General features: G+C 37.9%; 1 pseudogene across 1 annotated transcript; it reads right to left on the bottom strand.

The window, feature by feature from the left end:
- Window positions 1-18,801: 18,801 nt before the first annotated feature.
- LOC309792144 (small ribosomal subunit protein uS10-like) lies at window positions 18,802-19,178 on the bottom strand (annotated as a pseudogene). Its single transcript has one exon. The product of its transcript is annotated as a small ribosomal subunit protein uS10-like (transcript).
- Window positions 19,179-19,759: the final 581 nt, after the last annotated feature.

The following is a 19,759-nucleotide window of genomic DNA, read 5'->3' as shown; positions in this document are numbered from 1 at the left end:
ACCTATGAGAATGGCTATTATCAAAAAGACAAGAAATAACAAGTGTTCTTGAGGATGTGGAGAAAAGGAAATCCTTGTGCACTGTTGTCAGTAGTGTCAATTGATACAGTCACTATGGAAAACAATATGGAGGTTCCTCAAAAAATTAAAAGTAGAACTACCATATGATCTAGAAATTCCACTTCTGGGTAGTTATCTGAAGAAAATGAAAACACTAACTCGAAAAGATATATGCATCTCCATGTTCATTGCAGCATTATTTACAAAGCCAAGATATGGAAATGACCTAAGTGTCCATTGATGGATGAATGGATAAAAAAATTGTGATACACACACACACACACACACACACACACACAATGGAATATTACTCAGCCATAAAAAGAATGAAATCTTTCCATTTGCAACAACATGAATGAACCTGAAGTGTTTTATGCTAAGTGAAATTAGAGAAAGACAAATACCATATGGTTTCACTTATGCGTGGAATCTAAAAAACAATAAATGGAACAAACAAAATAATACATAAATAAAGAGAACAAACTGGTGGTCACTAAAAAGGCAGGGTGTGGGGGTGTTGGGTGAAGTGGGTGAAGGGGATTAAGAGGTACAAACTTCCAGTTATAAAAAAAAATCATAGGGATGTAATATACAGCATAAGGAATATAGTCAGAAATACTGTAATAATTTTGTATGGTAACAAAAGGTTACTAGACTTATCATGGTGATCACTTCATAATGTATTTAGATGTCGAATCACTAAGTTGTACCTAAAACTAAAATAATATTGTGCATCAACTATACTGCAACAAAAAAGAAATGTAATGCCTATCAAATTGCTTTTGTTAGAATGTCTTTGAGAGTAAGTCCCTTTTATTTAATAATCATAAATTCAAATAAACTGCTAGAATTATTATCAGTTATATGCTAGAAATAATGATCTTCAGGGTTGGAGTTAATAACCTGTGGAAATGACTGGATTTGATACCTCAGTTCTTAAATCCTCCCAGCATGTCACCAAGAATGACAACCATTTTAGACATTTTGACTTGAAATTAGGCTTGAAAATAGCTACTCTCTAGGGGTGAGTTAACATTTAATGTTGGGCATGTAGAAATGACTGCTGATTTTCATTCTTTGTATTAATTCCATGGGGAGGGTGAGCTAGTAAAACATTTGTGTGAGCTGGTCATTATTTGAAATTTATTTACCAAAGTGGCTTACGTAATAATCATCCCTGTGCTAAATCAGTCAGTCAACAAGTTTTTACTGAGTCCCTACTGGATTAGAGTAATGTACAGTAATGATGTATTCAGTAGTATACAGATGTTTGAAGCAAAGATTAGACATGAGCTCGACCCCCAAGGCCTTACAAGCCATTAGAAGAGACAAACAGACACATATCATCAACTGAAATGTAACCAGATGACTTAACTCCCAGAGCGTGGAGGAGGAATGGCTGGGCTGGGATTGTTCTGGTGGGTGATGGGATGGCTTAAGTGTGGGAAACTTCCATGATGTAGGTGCCTTGGTCTGGGTTAGGTAAAAAACAGCTAGTGACTTGGTAGATGAGAAAAGCAATTTGGCTTCATGAATACAGTATAATTCAGACAAAGACTGAAGTAGAGAATGGAAGTTTTTCTAATTTATCTGAAGGTATAGCAAGATAGACAAGCATACAAATAAGAGAGGTAATGGATAAAGTTATTTGAAACCAAGTTTGAGCAGGGATGAGATTGGAAAAGTATGAGTTGCATATCACAATGATAAGCTCCATTTTAACTTTGTTAAACTCAGGGCCCTTCATGAAAAGAAAAGTGATTAAATGAGAGGCTTTTATCTGGGGACTGCTCATGTGGGAATCCTCCCCATGCTTACCATGTCTGGCTAATTTAAGACAGACCCAAACTTGATGAGCATCACAGAATGAAAAATTTGCTATCTGGAAGTTTCTGAACAAATGTCCCTTGCTCAAGCAAATATTCTGGTTTCTGACTGATCACCATCATTCAGCATCATGTGAACATTGTTGGTTGACTTTCCCTTTTATTATTAGTTCTTTCCCACACTTAAATACTGTCACCATAGCAGTATGTTCAGTTAGATTCCATTTTTCCTGGCATTGTACCTTTAATTATAATTTTAAGGAAATAGCCAATTTTAGTTAAGAATACTTTCTAACTTGTTCAGTTATGGAATGGATGATGACAGCTGCTCCTTTAGACAGCATAGGCTTCTCAGCACACTTTATGGTAAGGTCACCCAACCAAGGAGGGCAGGGTCAGCAAAAAATACTCCTTGTGGTAATGACAAATTTGCACTGGTAACTGAGCCAGGTAACTCTAATCTGAGCCTCATGTCCTAACAAGGTTCAATAATCACTATGCCTCTTTTTCTTTATTAGGTGTAAAATGGATATCAGTTTGGCCCATGACAATGCTAGTAAAATCATTCTCCAACTTCTTAATCTTCAATTCAGAGACTCTCTTCTGACTCTTAATGAGATCTATGATTTATGGGTCACTTAATATTAACAGGTAGCTTTCTTGGGCTTTACTTTTATTATCTCATTTAAACGACACAGCAGGCCTATGAGGTATTATACATACTGTTAGCTCTGTCTTAGGATGAAAAAACTGAGGCTCAAAAGAGATGTGGTGTTTCTGTGGTCACAGAGCTGGGCTTCAAACCCAGATTGGTTTGACAGCAGAGCTTACACTCTTTCTGTTATGCCACAAGAACTGTCCAGATTTTTATAAATGGTGGTCCTCAGCCAACCACACCTGATTATTCTAGCCCTGCTCTTGTCAATTTGAGTATGAAGATCAGAGAACATCACAGTCCCTTCTTACTTATGATATTTATTCTAGTCTAATAAGCAATTATTAGTGACAATTAAATCACGTGTGTTGAGAAGTGTGTACTGGAAGAGTGTAAATATTAAGGAAATAAGATCCTTGCTGTAGGAAGTTCCTAACTGGCACTGACATCCTCTCGTCATGTAGAACACATTCCCTTGGATCCTTAGCTGCTCCCTGTGCTTGAAGCCCCCTTTCCCACTTCTTTACCTAGTTAGTTTCCAAACTTTCTTCAGATACAGCTCAGGAGAAAACAAGTAAACCTCATCTTCCTGGGATATTTTCTCTGATTCCTCAGATTTATTTGGATGTCTATCTTCCAAGAACCAGCAATACTCAGTGCATAGTTCTGTTGCACCAAGTATGTTGTCATCGGTTTTTTTTACTTCTCTGTCTTCCTCTCCACACTAAGTACCCATAACCTAGTCTTATTCATCTTTGCATTCTTATCACTTATCAGAGCACTGAGTGGACGAGAGAAGGAGCCAAGACAATGCTGTCATTTTGGGGAGATGGTGAAGGAGAGGCTTCTAGATGGGAGAAGTCATTGAATTTCAGTCTTGCTGGAGAAGGAAACGTCTCCAAGGAGCTAGAACTTGTTCTGGACTTTGAAAGATGCTCTGGATTGGGAGGTGGTGAGAAAGGAGGAGGGCACAATCAATGGGAGAGATGGAGAGTGCCTGTTCTCTCTCACTCTGAACCCAAATCTGCTTCTCTATGGCTTCTACTTGTTGTTCCTGGCTGAATACCTTCAGATCACACATAACCAATCTAATCCCCTTCCCTAAACAGCCTTGCAATGTCTGAAAACGTTAGGTCTCCATGAGGCTTCTTTTTCTATGGCAGGACTTCTCCAACACCCCAACCATGACCCACATCCTTTTCTGAGCTGCTCGCCATTCAACTGCCCACAGCATTGGACAACACAGGAGGTCAGGACTAATACTTCTATGCTGAGATGGAGGCTTCTGTAAATACAGGCTGTACTGCACCACAGCTGGTAGGTGGTCACATCTACTCACTAGCTCATGTCAACCTTAGTGTCAGTGAGGACCACTGAGTCTTCACACACGTGAAACCATGTCTGCCCTTCTATTAGTGTCACTTACCATTCACTCACTCTCTCCCTCAGTCATTCCACAAACATTTATTAAGCGTTTACTATGTGCTGAGGACATAAGGTCTCGAAGAGCTCCTGACGTAAATGTAGGAGCTTGCCTTTGCCTCTGCTTAATATTATCTTGTCACTTTGCATCTGGCATGTCAATCTTTATTTTTTTTCTCTCTCTCTACCTCTCTGTCTGCCCCCCTACCCTTACCCTTGCATAGAGAGATGGATACAAATAGAGATAGATAATATATATATAGAGAGATATAAAGTAGATGTAGTATATATGTATGTGTGTGTATCAAGTGTTTGTGATGCTTTCCGGTTGTATATTGGTAAGGCTGATTATGGTATAAGGAAGAAAGCTTACAATGGACATAAATTGTGGAGTATAATCTTAGATAACATTAAAAATCACAACTGCTACAAGATGCTGAGATAGAGGAAAACAGTATATGTGGGGGGGGGAACGGGGTGGGAGCTGGGTAACAAATCTGTGAAAAGTGTGGGCTTTGAGTCAGACTCTCTGAGGTCAAATGTGGACTCCATCACTTACCAGCTGCATGAATGACTGCAAAAAAGTTTAATTTCTCCACGTCTCAGTTCCTTTTGCATATATATGAGTATACTCAGCCATAAATAATACTTTCTGTTCAAAGGGTTGTTGTGATAACTAAACAAGATGATGTATTTAAAGTTGTTGTGCCTGAGGCATATCAAAGACTCAATAGATGATAGAAAAAATATAGAAGAAAAATAGTTCTTTATATTGCCTGAAAAATATCAACCTTCAAGGAAGCAAAATGGGACACAATAATGTCAGAGTCCATTATAACCAAGTTTAGAGGTTGTTTGAATGCAAATTCTACTGGAATGTGACATTGAATTTTACTGGACTTTAGCCAGTGTTGGGAAGTATTTTTATCAGAGTGAAATGGTTGTTGTAATAGCACTTGCTGCCATAGGATTTGACTTGGATTACTAAGTAGTTCAATTAATAGTGAAAAAATTAATTAAGAATCTCTGAGTCTTACATATACATAAAAAAAAACCCATGAATCTTTTTCTCTAGGGTAAGATTAGAAAAAGAAAATATTATACATGTGCAAATTCTCCAGGACTAGGTGATTGAAAATTCGAGTTTAATATTAAAAATATATATATTTAAAAGTTGAAAAATTAAGATTTAATTTTTCAGATTTATTTTCTAAACTCAAAACAGAACCAAAAGTGGACCTGGTATTTAATAAGCAGATTTTTTTCAGTAGCTACATGGTTAAGATACTACTAGTACATACTCTAAGAAAAACTAGGAAGTAAGACACTTAGGTCCTTTAACAAATATTTTCAAGGACTGTAATGAAATTTGATTGCAAAGTATGCTGACAGAATACAAAATAGAATAAAATAAATTCAGACTTTCACTGAAAAAGCAAACCAAAACCAAACCAAACCAAAACAACAACAAAAACAAGAATTTCTGAGTCTTAAATGTATCTTCTTTACCTACTTTTTACACATTTCACTTTCCACACCAATTCAAAATAGAGGGCATTAGTTTTCTACAATATCTAAGAGGCTTATGCTTCTACCATATTATTCAAGTTAGTTAAATAGCTGTGCATAACTTGTAGATTATTGAAAATGGTTTGATTTGTTCTTGTATACTCATTTGAAGGACTTTTAAATAAGACATAGGAACAACAATTACTGGAAAATAACTGGCTGCCTCATCTTTGGCTCAGGTGGTTTCAGTATTGTCAATTTCTAGTCTGTTTCAGAGTAAACCAAGGGAGTCTACCATTGAGGCAAGATTTAAGGATATTGCCAAACTTGGTTTTGAAGGTACTTGGGATATTACTTATAATTTCTTAATGAATTCCAGCAGCTCTTTTTGATAATTAGGGAATAAGCAAAGCCCTCAGCAGCATGCCAGTACAGTGGAGTAATGGCCGTTAAAGACATGAGCTTTGGGACTATTTGGATACAAATGGTCATTTCACCAGAAAAGTAAAACAAACTGAGCAGTTTTACCCAGCTTTCCTTCTCCGGCTCCATGCCATATCTATAGGTCAACTCCAGCTAGTCAGTCCTGGTGAGTTTTTTACTTGTCAGCTGTAGGAACTTTCTCTATGGCAGAACCTAGCTCTGTTCTAACTCTCTGCCCTGATATCAGGGACATGTTTATTTTCTTTACTTGAAGAAAGTGCCCCACTAATTTCTTTATATAAGATAAAATTCAAAAAAATTATGTAGAATCAAAGCCAGTCAGCTCCAGCTCACCCTGGATGAAGACAGCACATAAACTCATGTGGATTTGTGTCTCCCTGTTTGGCCTTTTAAGTTTTAGTAGCATTTTGATTTAACACATTTATTTCATACTAAAGGAAGCATTGTAAGTAATTTTAAGTGACAAATATTAGTTCCTCTTCCTCATTCAGAACATTTCTTTCTGACTATTTTATAAAATTGATTGTCTCATGGTTCCATAAGAAAAAAGGCTCACTTAATATCCCTCATAATAACCTACAAGGTGTTGAAGTGTGATCAAAACAAAACAAGAAGGGGAAAAAAAATCTCAGTAAAAAAGACCCTTTTTCAGTTGAACAATTAGAGTGAATCTTTTTGCCTTTGTTGAAAATATGCTGAGTAATGAAATAATAAAGCTTTGACTAAAGAATTGGTGTGTGAGGAGGCAGGGAAAATAGAAAGCAGGTGGGCTGTGTCTGTGTTAGGTTTGTACACTGCGCTTGGTGAATTTAGTTTTCTTTTTTTGTGGGGTGTCTTAAATTGCTATTGCAATTTTTGGTTAACTCTAGCTGTTCTCAGTTACATAACTGCTCCTTTTGGCCTCTAAAAAGAAATGACAGTCTAAGGTCAAGAAGGAATCATGGTGAAAAGAACAGAGCATGAAGTGACTAGGTTCAAAGATTCAGGTGATGGCAGCACTCCAGGCACTGGTGCTAAGCCTGGGTCGGAAAACATCAAGATAGGTGGCTGGAAAGAGGTCTAGAACTTGAATTAGGCATGCTTCCTTCATCATATTCTCATAGACCCTTAGGCTCATGAAACTGTCAAGAGTAAGGACCTTAGAGGTCCTCTTCATTTTGGAGATGAAGAAATTGAGTCTGCACATGAAAATGCTCAAGGCCAGAGGGGTGACATGAAGGCCACCCAGCAATTTAGGGAGAAAGCTGGTGTTACAATGTAGGTCTGAGCCTGGCTTTCTCACCATCACAGTGTCATAGCTGACATTTTAACTCCTACCACAGTGGGGTCCAGGAATACCTGTAGAGTTGTAGAGGCTGATGGTAAAAGAGACAAAACACAGATCACTGGACTTGGCAACAGAACACCTAGGTCAAAGTTGTTTCCCTGAATCTCTGGATAAGTCATCAATGCTCTAAACATCAGTTTTCTCATTTACAAACTGGGCACATGACTATTTTCCCAGTTATCTCAATGGATCAAGTGAAATGTTGTTTGTCAAAGTGCTATAAACCGGGAGATTGGGATTGACATATACACACGACTATATATAAAATAGATAACTAATAAGGACCTACTGTATAGCACAGGGGACTACTCAATACTCTGTAATGACCTACATGGGAAAAGAATCTAAAAATGAGTGGATATATGTATATGTATAACTGATTCACTTTGCTGTTCAGCAAAAACTGTACTCTAATAAAAATTAAAAAACAAAAAGTGCTAGACCACTAATGGCAATTCACATGTAAGGCATTACAGAATACCATTGGCCATTCTTTCCCTACAGACTTCTCAACAGCTCCCCAGGGCTACCAAAATATCCCAATTGACTACCTCCCAGAGGACATAGGGAATCACAAAAACTTATCTGGCATCTCATATGAACCTGCAGCTCACACAGAGTGAAATCTCCAAGAAGCCAGCTTTTAACTCAGCAAGTTGTGAACATTAATTTCATTTATTTATTCATGAACTCATTTACTGGATAAACGAAGCATATTTAAAATATTAGATGTAGCCCTCACCTTTCTCTAAAGGGATCAACAGACAGATAAATAAAAGTGATTTAATATGGAAAATGTTTTTTAAGGACTGGGGAAGACTAAAAGAGGAAGCAAAGGATTATGAAGAGGTTTTTAAAAAGAAGTGGTTTGAAAGTTGAGTAATACTGGGACCTGCTGAGAACATGAGGACATGCTGAGAAGATTTTTACAGGGGGAGGGGCCTCAATGAAGTCATAAGAATGTGACCAAAAGAGACATGTGTGGGAAATGTTGTGTTGTCAAGTGAACCAGAGGGTAGGGAATATGGGGAGACTGTTGAGAAATGGGTCTAGACAGGTAGGATGAGGTCAGATCATGAATGTCCTTGGTTAACAGGCTAAGGAGATTGTTCTTTGTTCAAAAGACATAGGAGACACTAACATTTATAACTACTTTATTCCAGTTAAAAATGAGACAAGGTAATTATTGAAATATTCGAACAATTTGCACCTGTACAAAGAAAGTTAAAAAAAATCAATGAATCTGAATTTCTGGAAATAACAATCATTACCATTAGGTGAACATTGTTCTAGACTGCTTTCTATGTGCACATACAAATAATTTAAAAGAGAGAAATACTTTTTAACTAACAAACTCCACCCACTCTTCAATTCCACAGTTATGAAACCATGCTAGATACAATGTATAAGAATAAAATCTAAATATATAAATTGATTTGAAAAAAGATAACTTCTGGCATGATGACATGTCAGAAATAAAGGCAGTGTTAGGTTTGAGCAGTAAACTTTTTTATTTTAAGTCTTTATTGATTTGTTACAATATTGCTTCTGTTTTATGTTTTGGTTTTTTGGCCGCGGGGCATGTGGGATCTTAGCTCCCTGACCAGGGATCGAACCCGCACCCACTGCATTGGAAGGCGAAGTCTTAACCACTGGACAGCCAGGGAAGTCCCGTGAAGTAAACTTTTGAGCAGACGTTGTTATGGTTTTGGAAGATATTAGATTAGATAAGGGGATTAGAGACTGAGGTTTTATTGCCCGTGTAAACTTGGGAAATATGGCATTGGACCCGAGTGAGGCAGAGATCTCTACTTAAAGTTGGGATCCTGGAAAGAAAAGGCTGCTTCCTTGGTAAAAGGAGCAAAAACCTACTTACTGGTTCAAGTAGGGTGACTAGAAAGTTTGTAATTTTTTGGAATTTTTGATGGGAAAATAAGAGAGGAATTAAAGCCTTGGCCACCAAAAATCATGTGAAGTTGGAATTTACATCACTGATTTAATGCTGGAATGTCCAAACTGAGAAACAAATATCAAAACTAATTCCAGACCAAAAGCAAAAGTAAAATGATTTTGTAGCAAGACTTTTACACCTCAGAGTGCACAGGTATTTTTGGGGTAGAAGAAAGAAGGTGGGGGAAACAATTAAACCTTATAATTCAATGGGGAAATAATCTATCACAAGAGTCAGTAGACACTATAAATAGGAAACCTACAATTCCCATGAACTTGATGTAATAGAGCAATCTAACAAAGAGTATAAAATAACTATGCTTCAAATGGCTAAAGTGATAAAAGAAAAACTGGAAATTATAAGGAGAGAGCAGCACACTGTGAAGAGATAGATTTGAAGAACAAATAGAGCCTCTAGAAATGTAGACATATTATTGATATCTCTACAGACGAGTTAAACACTGGATTATATTATATACAGCTGAATAAATAATTAGTGACTTTGAAGATAGAGCTGAGAAAATTACCTAGAATGCAGCAGAGAGAGAGATACACAGAGGTGGAAAAAATGGACAAGAGTTTTAAGAGATATAGAAGACAGAAGAAGAGAGAGAATGGAGAAGGGGAAATACTTGAAGAGATAATGGCTTAAAATTTTCCAAACAGATAAAAAAACCCACACCAGCTCTTAATTTGAAGAACTATATACTCATTAGTATACTGATAAATGTTTCACAACCAGTTGCCAAGATAAAGTTAGCACTGATTTATAGTGTTTGGTGGCTGCTGTGCTGTAAATACTGTCATCATGGCTGCTTTCAGGTTACCAGCTGAATTTAGGTGAATTACCAGCTGAATTCAAGTTTCTTCATTGAATGTGGTATTGGGAAGAAATATGCATAACCGGCTTTTGTGAGCTGGTCTGAGCTGACTCCAGCACACAACTGCATGTGCTGAATCTTTGTGAAATATAAATAAAAATAAATCAGTACATAGGTGCGTTGTTCTGAAAATTCAGAATACTCATGAATGATATAATACCTTACTTATGAACACAGAAAACAGGTTCTCTTCCAAGAAAAAAAAAATGTCTGACAGCAAACCTATTGGCAATGATAGCTGGAGGACCGTGGAATACCATCTTCAAAGTACTGACTCAAAAAACCAACCTAAAATTCTATACTTACTTTTATAATTTTTTAAGAAGTGAGGTTAAATTAAAGAAAAATTTCAAGCAATGGTGTGAGAATTTACCAAGTACTTTTCCTTACTGAAAGAACTAATTAAGGGATGTATTTAAGGAAAAGAACCAAACTCAGAATGGAAGGTCTGGATGCCAGAACAATGATAAACAAAGAAACTCATAATCATGGGTAAATATAAATAAGCATTTTCTTACTTTATTATCTATAAAGTAAATAACCTGTTAAAATAATAATAAAAATGACTAATTTGGAAGGAGATATAACAACAAAGGTAGAATTTAAATATTATACTACAGTTAAATGAAAGATGAGGACATCATTGGAAAGCATTGTAATGACTGGTTGGAGTGCAGTCTAACAGAAAGCAGGAAAAGAGAAATAGGTGAAAACACCAATTTAAAATAGAAAAGGAAAGTAAATATAAAACAAAATAAGATAGTAGAAATAAATTCAAATCTGTCAGTAATCCTAATAAAGGAAAACACTTTGAATTCACCAGAGATTCTCATATTGGATTTAAAATATCCAGCTATATGTAGCTTACAGAAAAATACAAATATATAACACAGATTTGACAGCAAAGGGATAGGGAAAGATATCCTAATATCTAATACTAAACATTAAAAACACAACATACACACTCACAAACACAAAGCAACATTATAGTAGTAATATTGCTGTCAGACAAAATAAATATCAAGACACAAAGCATTATTATGAAAAGAGGTCCTTATACAATGGTAAAGGTATAAGGAACAATTCACTAGGAAAATATAATAATACTGAACCTGTATCCCCTTAATAACTCTGTGTTGCATAAAGCAAATTGAATGAACTGTATTTACCATTAATAGCATGGATAAAATTTTTTTAAAGATGATTTAAAAAGGCAGAGAAAGACAATAATAGTGACATGAGATTATATATATGTAAAAAATTTTAAGTGCACAAAATAACAGTAAATTTTACTGTGGGTGATCAATTTATTGCCCTTAGCTCCAAATTCATTCTTTTAGGTTGTTCTGTGAAAATTGATCTGGACCCTTTAAACATTTTCCTTTGCCAGCTGGTCCTAAAGCTTTGTCAGTAGATGGTTCTGGGCAGTCACTGGAGGAGAAGAGTTTTGCTTCCTGGTTCTGGTCGTCTTTTTGGCAGATGTTCTCTGGCACTGGGCTGTTGCAGTGCTGGTAGCTTCTCCAGGGCCGTATTTCTGCAGTGCTGGGTAGCAGCAGCACCCAGCTACCAGCAGCTATTCCACATACTCCCACCCTGCACACCCACCTTGAGAAGTCTTGCAGTGGAGTGCTGTCAATGTTACACCTACCTGTGGATAGCTTTCTCCGGTATCCTAGAACATGGATTTCCAGCAAGTTCCAAAAATATTTTGAAATATAAAGATTTAATTTAACATATACTAAATTTATCAGGAGAGAAAGTGAAGTGAAATGAAAGAATTGCTGTATATATTAATATATGTACATACATACGTATATATATGTATGTATGTATATACATACACACACATTTATGGTAGACTCACTATAAGAAATATTTCTAGAAGTTCTCTCTAGAGTTCATATTCCCTGAAATATAGAGTAATTTTTTTCAACATTCCAAGCAAAAATCCTAAAATTTACCTGATTTGATGTATTTAGTTCCCATGCCCAGACCTGAATCAACACCTGAGGCCAGGGCAGTGGAATTTGCAAGATTGGTGTAAACCAATCAGAACCAACCCTTGGCATTGGACACCAAAGCACAGGAGTCATGTGGAGGAAGGGTGGATATCTAAATGAAAACTTGTTGTTCTTAGGAAGGGGGAAGGGAAGTGGATATCAGATGGACAAACTAGGTATATCCACAACATGGTGTATATTTCTTAATCTGCAGACTCAAGGTTTTCTTCATTTGGGGGGAAATTTTTCTTCTCATAATCTTTGAGTGATTTTCTCTTCCATATTTTGGATTCTATACCTAAGGGACACCAAAAACTTGTCTTTATTCTGGGTTATCTTTGTCATTTTTATATATTTTACTGTTATTGTTTTAATCTCTGCCCTTTTCCTCTGCATTTCCTGGGATTACCCAAAGCTTTTTATTTTTTTTATTTTTTGGCTAGTAATTTGATATTCAGCTGAATTGGTCTTCAATTTATTTACTTAACCTTGCAGTCTCCCTTTCTTCTTATTCACCTTGTCTTATTGAATTATCACACCTATGAAAGTATTATATAGACTAAAGTGCTCATGAGGAACTCTCTTCTCTTCCATGGTTATGTTTTTGTGCAAGCTAGGCTCTTCACCTATCTTGCCTGTTGTATTGCTTCCTTTCATTTCTTTCCTCTTTGTAATATGTTTTCACGGTTACCACACCATGTTTTCATCTTGATCATGTTTAACACAGGGAGTTCAGTTCAGATTTTTTTGCACTGATATATTATACATGAATTATTTTGACTCATTCTTTTTTCATCACTCTATTCATTGTATCTAGTTGTAGGTGTATCCTCTTTCATTGAGGAAATACCTTTGGTCTTTGGAATATTTCTCCCAATCTAGTGTAGAGTCCTAGAGTCTTCATTCCCACCAAAGAGAGCTAGCCTTGTTTATTTACTTCTTACCATTATCTCCCCAACAAGGACTTTTCCTCCTCACATCGGGAGTATCAGTAGAAATTCCTTTCCTCCTCACATCAGCAATATCAGTAGAAATTTCCTACTCACATCAGGAGTATCAGTAGAAATTTTCAAGATTTTATTAAATCACCAGTACTATCTCTGGGAGACTTGGGCACATTTTGTGTCAGAATATTGTTTCTTCAGCTTTTAGTTTTTGATAATTATAGCTGTAGGTTTTCCCCCTTTGTTTGCTTGGTTGGTGTTGATGTTTACCTTACACACTGGCCCTCAATTTTGTGCATTTTTGTTAAGAGTTATAACAGAGAATCATGTGATCAGCTTTAGTTCCCTCATTTTTCTTTTCTTTTCTTTTCTTTTTTTTTTTTTTTTTTGTGGTACGTGGGCCTCTCAGTGTTGTGGCCTCTCCCGTTGTGGAGCACAGGCTCTGGACACGCAGGCTCAGCGGCCATGGCTCACGGGCCCAGCCGCTCCGTGGCATGTGGGATCTTCCTGGATCGGGGCATGAACCCGTGTCCCCTGCATCGGCAGGTGGACTCTCAACCACTGTGCCACCAGGGAAGCCCAGTTCCCTCATTTTTAATCAGAAATCCATTGAAGGGTTTTAATCAGGCGAGAGTCATGTTTTAAATCATGATGGCAGGCATATGGAGATTATTAGAAATGTTCATGAAATAAATGAATGAATGAATGAATAGTAGAGGTACATAAATGAAAATGTGGGTGGAGTGGGAAGAGAAGACATAATGGGTGGGATGGGGGAAGAAATTGGTAACTTGACTTTGGAACTCTTTCCAGCTAGATGACATTCATGTAATCTGATCTCTACCTTTGGGTAGATAGTGATGATTTGCAGAAATGTGAGTCTTAACACACAGAGCCAGTTGTTAGAGAAGCGAAACAACTAGTAACATAAATGGAAGCTCATGGACCTAGTCACACTTTCATTTTGTTAGTTGTATGATCGGCCAAGTTCTGGCTTTGAGCAGGGCCCTTGGTTATGCCTTGCCTCCTCTCTCCCCACCCCTCATCCTCTCCTGTCCGACTATCAACATATGGACCTTGATTGACAGATCCACTCTGCACGGAAAAGAACCTTAGGTTCTAATAAATTGCTCCCATAAATTTGGTGCTATGAATCTGACAAGCCATAAAGAAATTAATTGGCTAGAAGTAAACTTCCTTGAGTTGGAAAATCTGTCTCCCTCTCATCCTCCTGGGTATTATTTGAATTTACTTGATGTCCAGCAAGTTGTAAAAATGCAGCCTTCAGAGTAGGTAGTGAATTGATCAGAACTCTTTTCCTTGAAAGTGCCAGAAATCCAATTTGAACTAGCATAAACAAAGTAAAACATAAAAGAGAGACGCCCTAGTTTATGCACTGAAATGATGGGCTGAGCAGAGGAGAGACTGGCCGCTACATGATTTGGTCTAGCAGGCAAACCAGGGTTCCCTCATCATCTCTCATTTCAGCTTCACTCTGCTTTTAGCCTTGTTCTCTCCAGCTGATGGACTTCATGAGACTCTAGGAATCCAAGATCCTATATTCTGACAGTCGAGTGACCTTAGAGGAAGGGAAGCCCTTTCCCTCCAGATCTTGTGAGAAATCTGGAGGAAGATTCTGATAGGCTCGTATCGGTCATGTGTCCACCTGTGGGGTGAGATTGAGGGATAGTAAATTGGCAGCTCCCACCAGAAATAGATGTTCTCTAAGAAAGCAAGGGAGGAGGTGATAGTCTGAGCACATAAAATAACACATTTTCTTTGAGTGGAGGAATAAAACCCTCCGTATGCTTTACAGGAACTTAAATTCACCCCTGCCGAGCTGTCAAGGGATATGACCCTTCAATCATGTCCAAATGTATGAGTGCCATTTGATACCTTTACATTGCTCTCTTTTGCCAAGCCCAGAAAATGGCACTTGTTGATTTTGTAACCTCAAATAAAAATGAACCCCAGGATGTTTCCAGATTCAGCTTAATTCCAACCAGTTGTCACTTCCTCAGCCCAGGAGCTGGTATGGAGGTAGCTATTAGGCATCTGTTGCTTTGTGTTATGGCTAATGCATGAGACAGATGCTTTTCTAGAACCAAAGAGCCCTAGCTACACCACTGAGGATGAAGAAAGATTGTAGGGGACCAACTGGTTTTCGTTTGGACCATGATTAAGAGAAGGCTCACTTGCTCTAATGCTTTTAAAATCAGCTCCCCTCCAAAGCACTTGGGTTACGTATATGCCATCTTGCAGAAAGACTCAGCATTTGAGATTCAAGCCAAATGCTTTTTAGCCCACTTAAAAAAGACACTGCTGCCTTGGGCCCTGCTGGCTTCAGGGGCTGACTGGGCTGGAAGCCAGCTTTGAGGCTGACCATCATAGCTCTTGCCACTTAATACGAAAGGAAGATTGGTGACATGGTTTATATTAGTAGCAATGCTAACCGTTTACTGGATACCTTACACATGGCCCAGGCACTTTTATTAAAAGCTAACGTTCTCTCATTATTAAATAGTAAAATCTGACTTTTTTTTTTTTTTTTTTTTTTTTTGCGGTATGCGGGCCTCTCACTGTTGTGGCCTCTCCCGTTGCTGAGCACAGACTCCGGATGCGCAGGCTCAGCGGCCATGGCTCACGGGCCCAGCCGCTCCGCGGCATGTGGGATCCTCCCGGACCGGGGCATGAACCCGTGTCCCTTGCATCGGCAGGCGGACTCTCAACCACTGCGCCACCAGGGAAGCCCTAAAATCTGACATTTTAAAAGGCACAATCGCTTATATTATTTTGCTATTGAAAAAGTTGGTATGTAGCATATTGTTCTCCCAGATTCACAGTTTAAAAATCAATGTCTGAGAGAAAATGTAACAAAATTATAATTGGGAAGATAGGGAGTGACTAATTCAGTCACTTTAAGTTTCATGAGGGAAGAACACTGTTTTCTTGTTTTGTTTAATTTTGTTTTTCTATTTTCTGTCTAGTGTTAAGCACAGTGCCTGGTGCATAGTAGGCACTCATCAGATATTTATTGAATGAATGAATAAGTGAATGAATATATGACACCTTTTAGGAGGAAGAACTGACCAGACATTAAAATGAAAACTTCAGTAACACCAGGTGTAAATGTGAGCTTCCTTACAACAACAGTTGATTACATGAGAGGAAAATCTATCTAGTTTTCTTTATACCCTATTTTAACAAGAGTAGAAAATGGATGTCCCAAAGTCTCAGACAAATGAATTGTCCTTCCAACATGTCTATCTTACCAGAAGTTCCTAGACATTGTATGACCTCAACTTGCCAGTTTTCCAGCTGTAGTTTCTTTTTTTTTTTTGCAGTACGCAGGCCTCTCACTGTTGTGGCCTCTGCCGTTGCAGAGCACAGGCTCTGGACGCGCAGGCTCAGCGGCCATGGCTCACGGGCCCAGCCGCTCCGTGACATATGGGATCCTTCTGGACTGGGGCACAAACCCGTATCCCCTGCATCGGCAGGTGGACTCTCAACCACTGCGCCACCAGGGAGGCCCCCAGCTGTAGTTTCTTAACTAAAGTGTTTCAAGATAAATTTGGTTAGTTTTTAGTCAAATGCATGACCCAAGTGACTCTATGTAAAGAGTAACTTAGAATCTTCATGTCAGTTTTGGTATTTATAAAGTTGGACCAGTTACATAATTTGCGGGGACCAGAACAAACTGACAACGTGGGGCCCTTGTTCAAAAATTACTAAGAATTTCCAGACAGCAATAGCAGAGCATCACACCAAATGTAGGTCCTTCTAAACTGGGGACCTGTGTGACTACATAAGTGGCATGCCCATGAAACCAATTCTATATAGATTGCTTGTTGTTTGGGGACTCCTAAAGCATTGGTGAGTTCATATGTGCAGCAACAGTGCATGGAAATTACAGGGTTATTTGATTATTTCAAACATGGAGATGAGAAGTAGGGAAAATGTAATGTATGGGTGGACCTAAAACCTAGGGAAGAGATTATGACAAAAAATTCCACATACGTAATTTGCTCCCATTCACTATTAACAATATGTTCTTAGATCTTACAGTATATTTTTAGCATTTTGCTTTTCTTTCTTTTTTTTTTTTTTTTTTGCTGTACGCAGGCCTCTCACTGTTGTGGCCTCTCCCATTGCAGAGCACAGGCTCCAGACGCGCAGGCTCAGCGGCCATGGCTCATGGGCCCAGCTGCTCTGCAGCATGTGGGATCTTCCCGGACTGGGGCACGACCCCATGTCCCCTGCATCGGCAGGCGGACTCTCAACCACTGCACCACCAGGGAAGCCCTAGCATTTTGCTTTTGAGTAACCTGAGAGTTATGATATCTGGGCAACTTAAAATGTCTTTGATAAGTTTCATTCATTCTAAGTGTAGTAATTACAGTCTTTGTAATACTGCCGTACTGTATGGCTTTATTTTCTAATATTAAACAACTCTACCATTATGGACCAGCTGAAACTAAGCTTGAAGTTACTTTTCTTAGATTTGGTCTCATCTGATCATACCTTATAAAAGTTTATTGAAGAAGACTGAAGCATATCCTATTGGCCCAGAACTGAAGAAAAATGAGTTTTTTTAGGCCTGTAGGCTAGTAAAGAAATGCTTCTTGCATAATGAATGCTAATGTGTCACAGGCAATTACCATAGATGCTGATCAATGACAGTAATACTAAATGATGCCTCACCTTTTAACAACTGTGGTGAATACTTTAGAAGTATGTATTCTATTAATCTGAAAATTTATCACTAAAACATTTCAAAAATTCAAATAGTGCATAGAATTTTGCCCTGATTCAATTTGAGTAATTTCATTAAAATAATGATTCACAAGATGATTTATATGCAACTAATTTTGGATTTATTGTGATGCTTGTTCTTTTGGTTTATTGAGATATAATTTACATATAGTAAAATTCACCCTTCTTTGGTGTACAGTTCAATGAATTTTGACAAACTTACATAGTCATGTAATTGCCTCTACAATTAAGATAGAGAACATCTCCATCATCCCAAAAGTTTCCTTCAACTCCCTTTGTAGATAATTCCTTCTCCCCACTCCAGTCCCTACACACCACTGATATGATTTCTGTCCTTCTAGTTTTGCGTTTTATAGAATGTCATATAAAAGAAATGATTTGTATTATTTAAATTATTTTGAGTTTGTCTTCTTTTACTTATCATTATGCTTTCCTTGCTCCAGCAGTATTTGGTAATTATCTTTTTTTAAAGCCCATCTGATAAGTATGTAGTGGTATCTCATTGTGGTTTTGGTATTAATTTCCCTAATAACGAATGATATTAAGCATTTTTTTCATGTATTTGCTCCATGTATCTTCTTTGGTGTCTTGTTCAAATCTTTTCCTTGATAAATGGAATATTTATAAATGGAATGGAATATTTATAAATGCAATATTTCCTGCCATATCAATAAACAAAGGATGTCATAGTCACCAATGATTGCATCCCTCCAACGTGAGCTGGTGAGTCCTGAGGAAACTCAGGGCTGTAAAGAATACCTGCCACCTAGCAGCCATCAGACTGCAGCCACTCCCTGTGGCGAGCCCTGTGGAAACTCAGGGTGTGAAAATACAGGCCCCAGATAGCTAAGGTGCATATCAAAGGAATGATTTCAGTGAGCCCAGACTCCTGTATCTTCCCATACACAGAAAAGCACTAAATTCCTTAACTTGAGATATCTGGTTTTCTTTATTTAACAATAATCTTTTTTTTTTTGACAACTGATTATCAGTTTATTAAAAATGTTGATTTAAGCATCTGCAGTGGTGACTTCAACCTCGACTCCTGGCTCAATACTGATAGAAGTGATGTGCTTGACAATCTCAGAGGATTGTGCAGGTCAATAAGTCGCTTGTGGATCCTCATCTGGAAACGATCCCATCAACCTTCACCACAAGGAGTTTTCCTTGTAGTTATTCTCAGAGTCTTGGTAGGCATCCGAACCCGTCCTTTCACCTTGAGATTCTTTTCCTTTGCGCCTCTGATGAGGTCAGCACATACCTTCTCCAAAGACTTCAAGTTGCGGCTGATGAGGGTGATTTGAATCCGGTGAATCGCCACCTTGGCTCCACGGGAGTCTTTCCGGTATCTGTAAAAGCCATGGATGCGGTATGGCTTCCTGACCGACTTGTTCCTCAGCGAGGGCGAACAGCGGTGAGTCAGGAGCATGAGTGGGTGGCCCAAGGCTCTGCTGCAGTTGCGACCGCGTCTTCCTCCAAGAGCTAACAATAATCTTTTGACTTCCAACTACCTGCTCTTTTCTGCAAAACTCCTCTATATCCTGGCTCCTCCCCTCGCCTCCTCGGAGCAGTTTCTCAGTTATCTGAAACGCTGTCTCCCAGGCTGCAGTCCTCATTTTGCCCCAAAGAAAACTTAACTCGCAACTCTTATGTTGTGCATTTTCTTTAAGTCAACATCCTGTTACTTTCTTTTTATTTATTTATTAAAAATATTTTTTGAGTTTAAAATTTTTTTCCAGCTTTATTGAGAAGTTTAAGGTGTACAACATAAATAAATAATTGATATAATTTTAAGGTATACAACATAATGATTTGATATATGTATGTATTGCAAAATGGTAACCACAATAAGTTTAATTAACATTCATCATCTCACACAGTTACAAAATTCTTTTTCCTATGATGAGAACTTTCAAGATCTACTCGCTTAGCAACTTTCAAATGTACAATACAGTACCGTTAGCGATA

The sequence above is a fragment of the Mesoplodon mirus genome, assembly GCF_964341445.2.
Source record: "Mesoplodon mirus genome assembly, chromosome: 16".
In the NCBI taxonomy this organism is placed as follows: domain Eukaryota; kingdom Metazoa; phylum Chordata; class Mammalia; order Artiodactyla; family Ziphiidae; genus Mesoplodon; species Mesoplodon mirus.
This window is presented reverse-complemented; position numbering and strand designations above follow the sequence as displayed.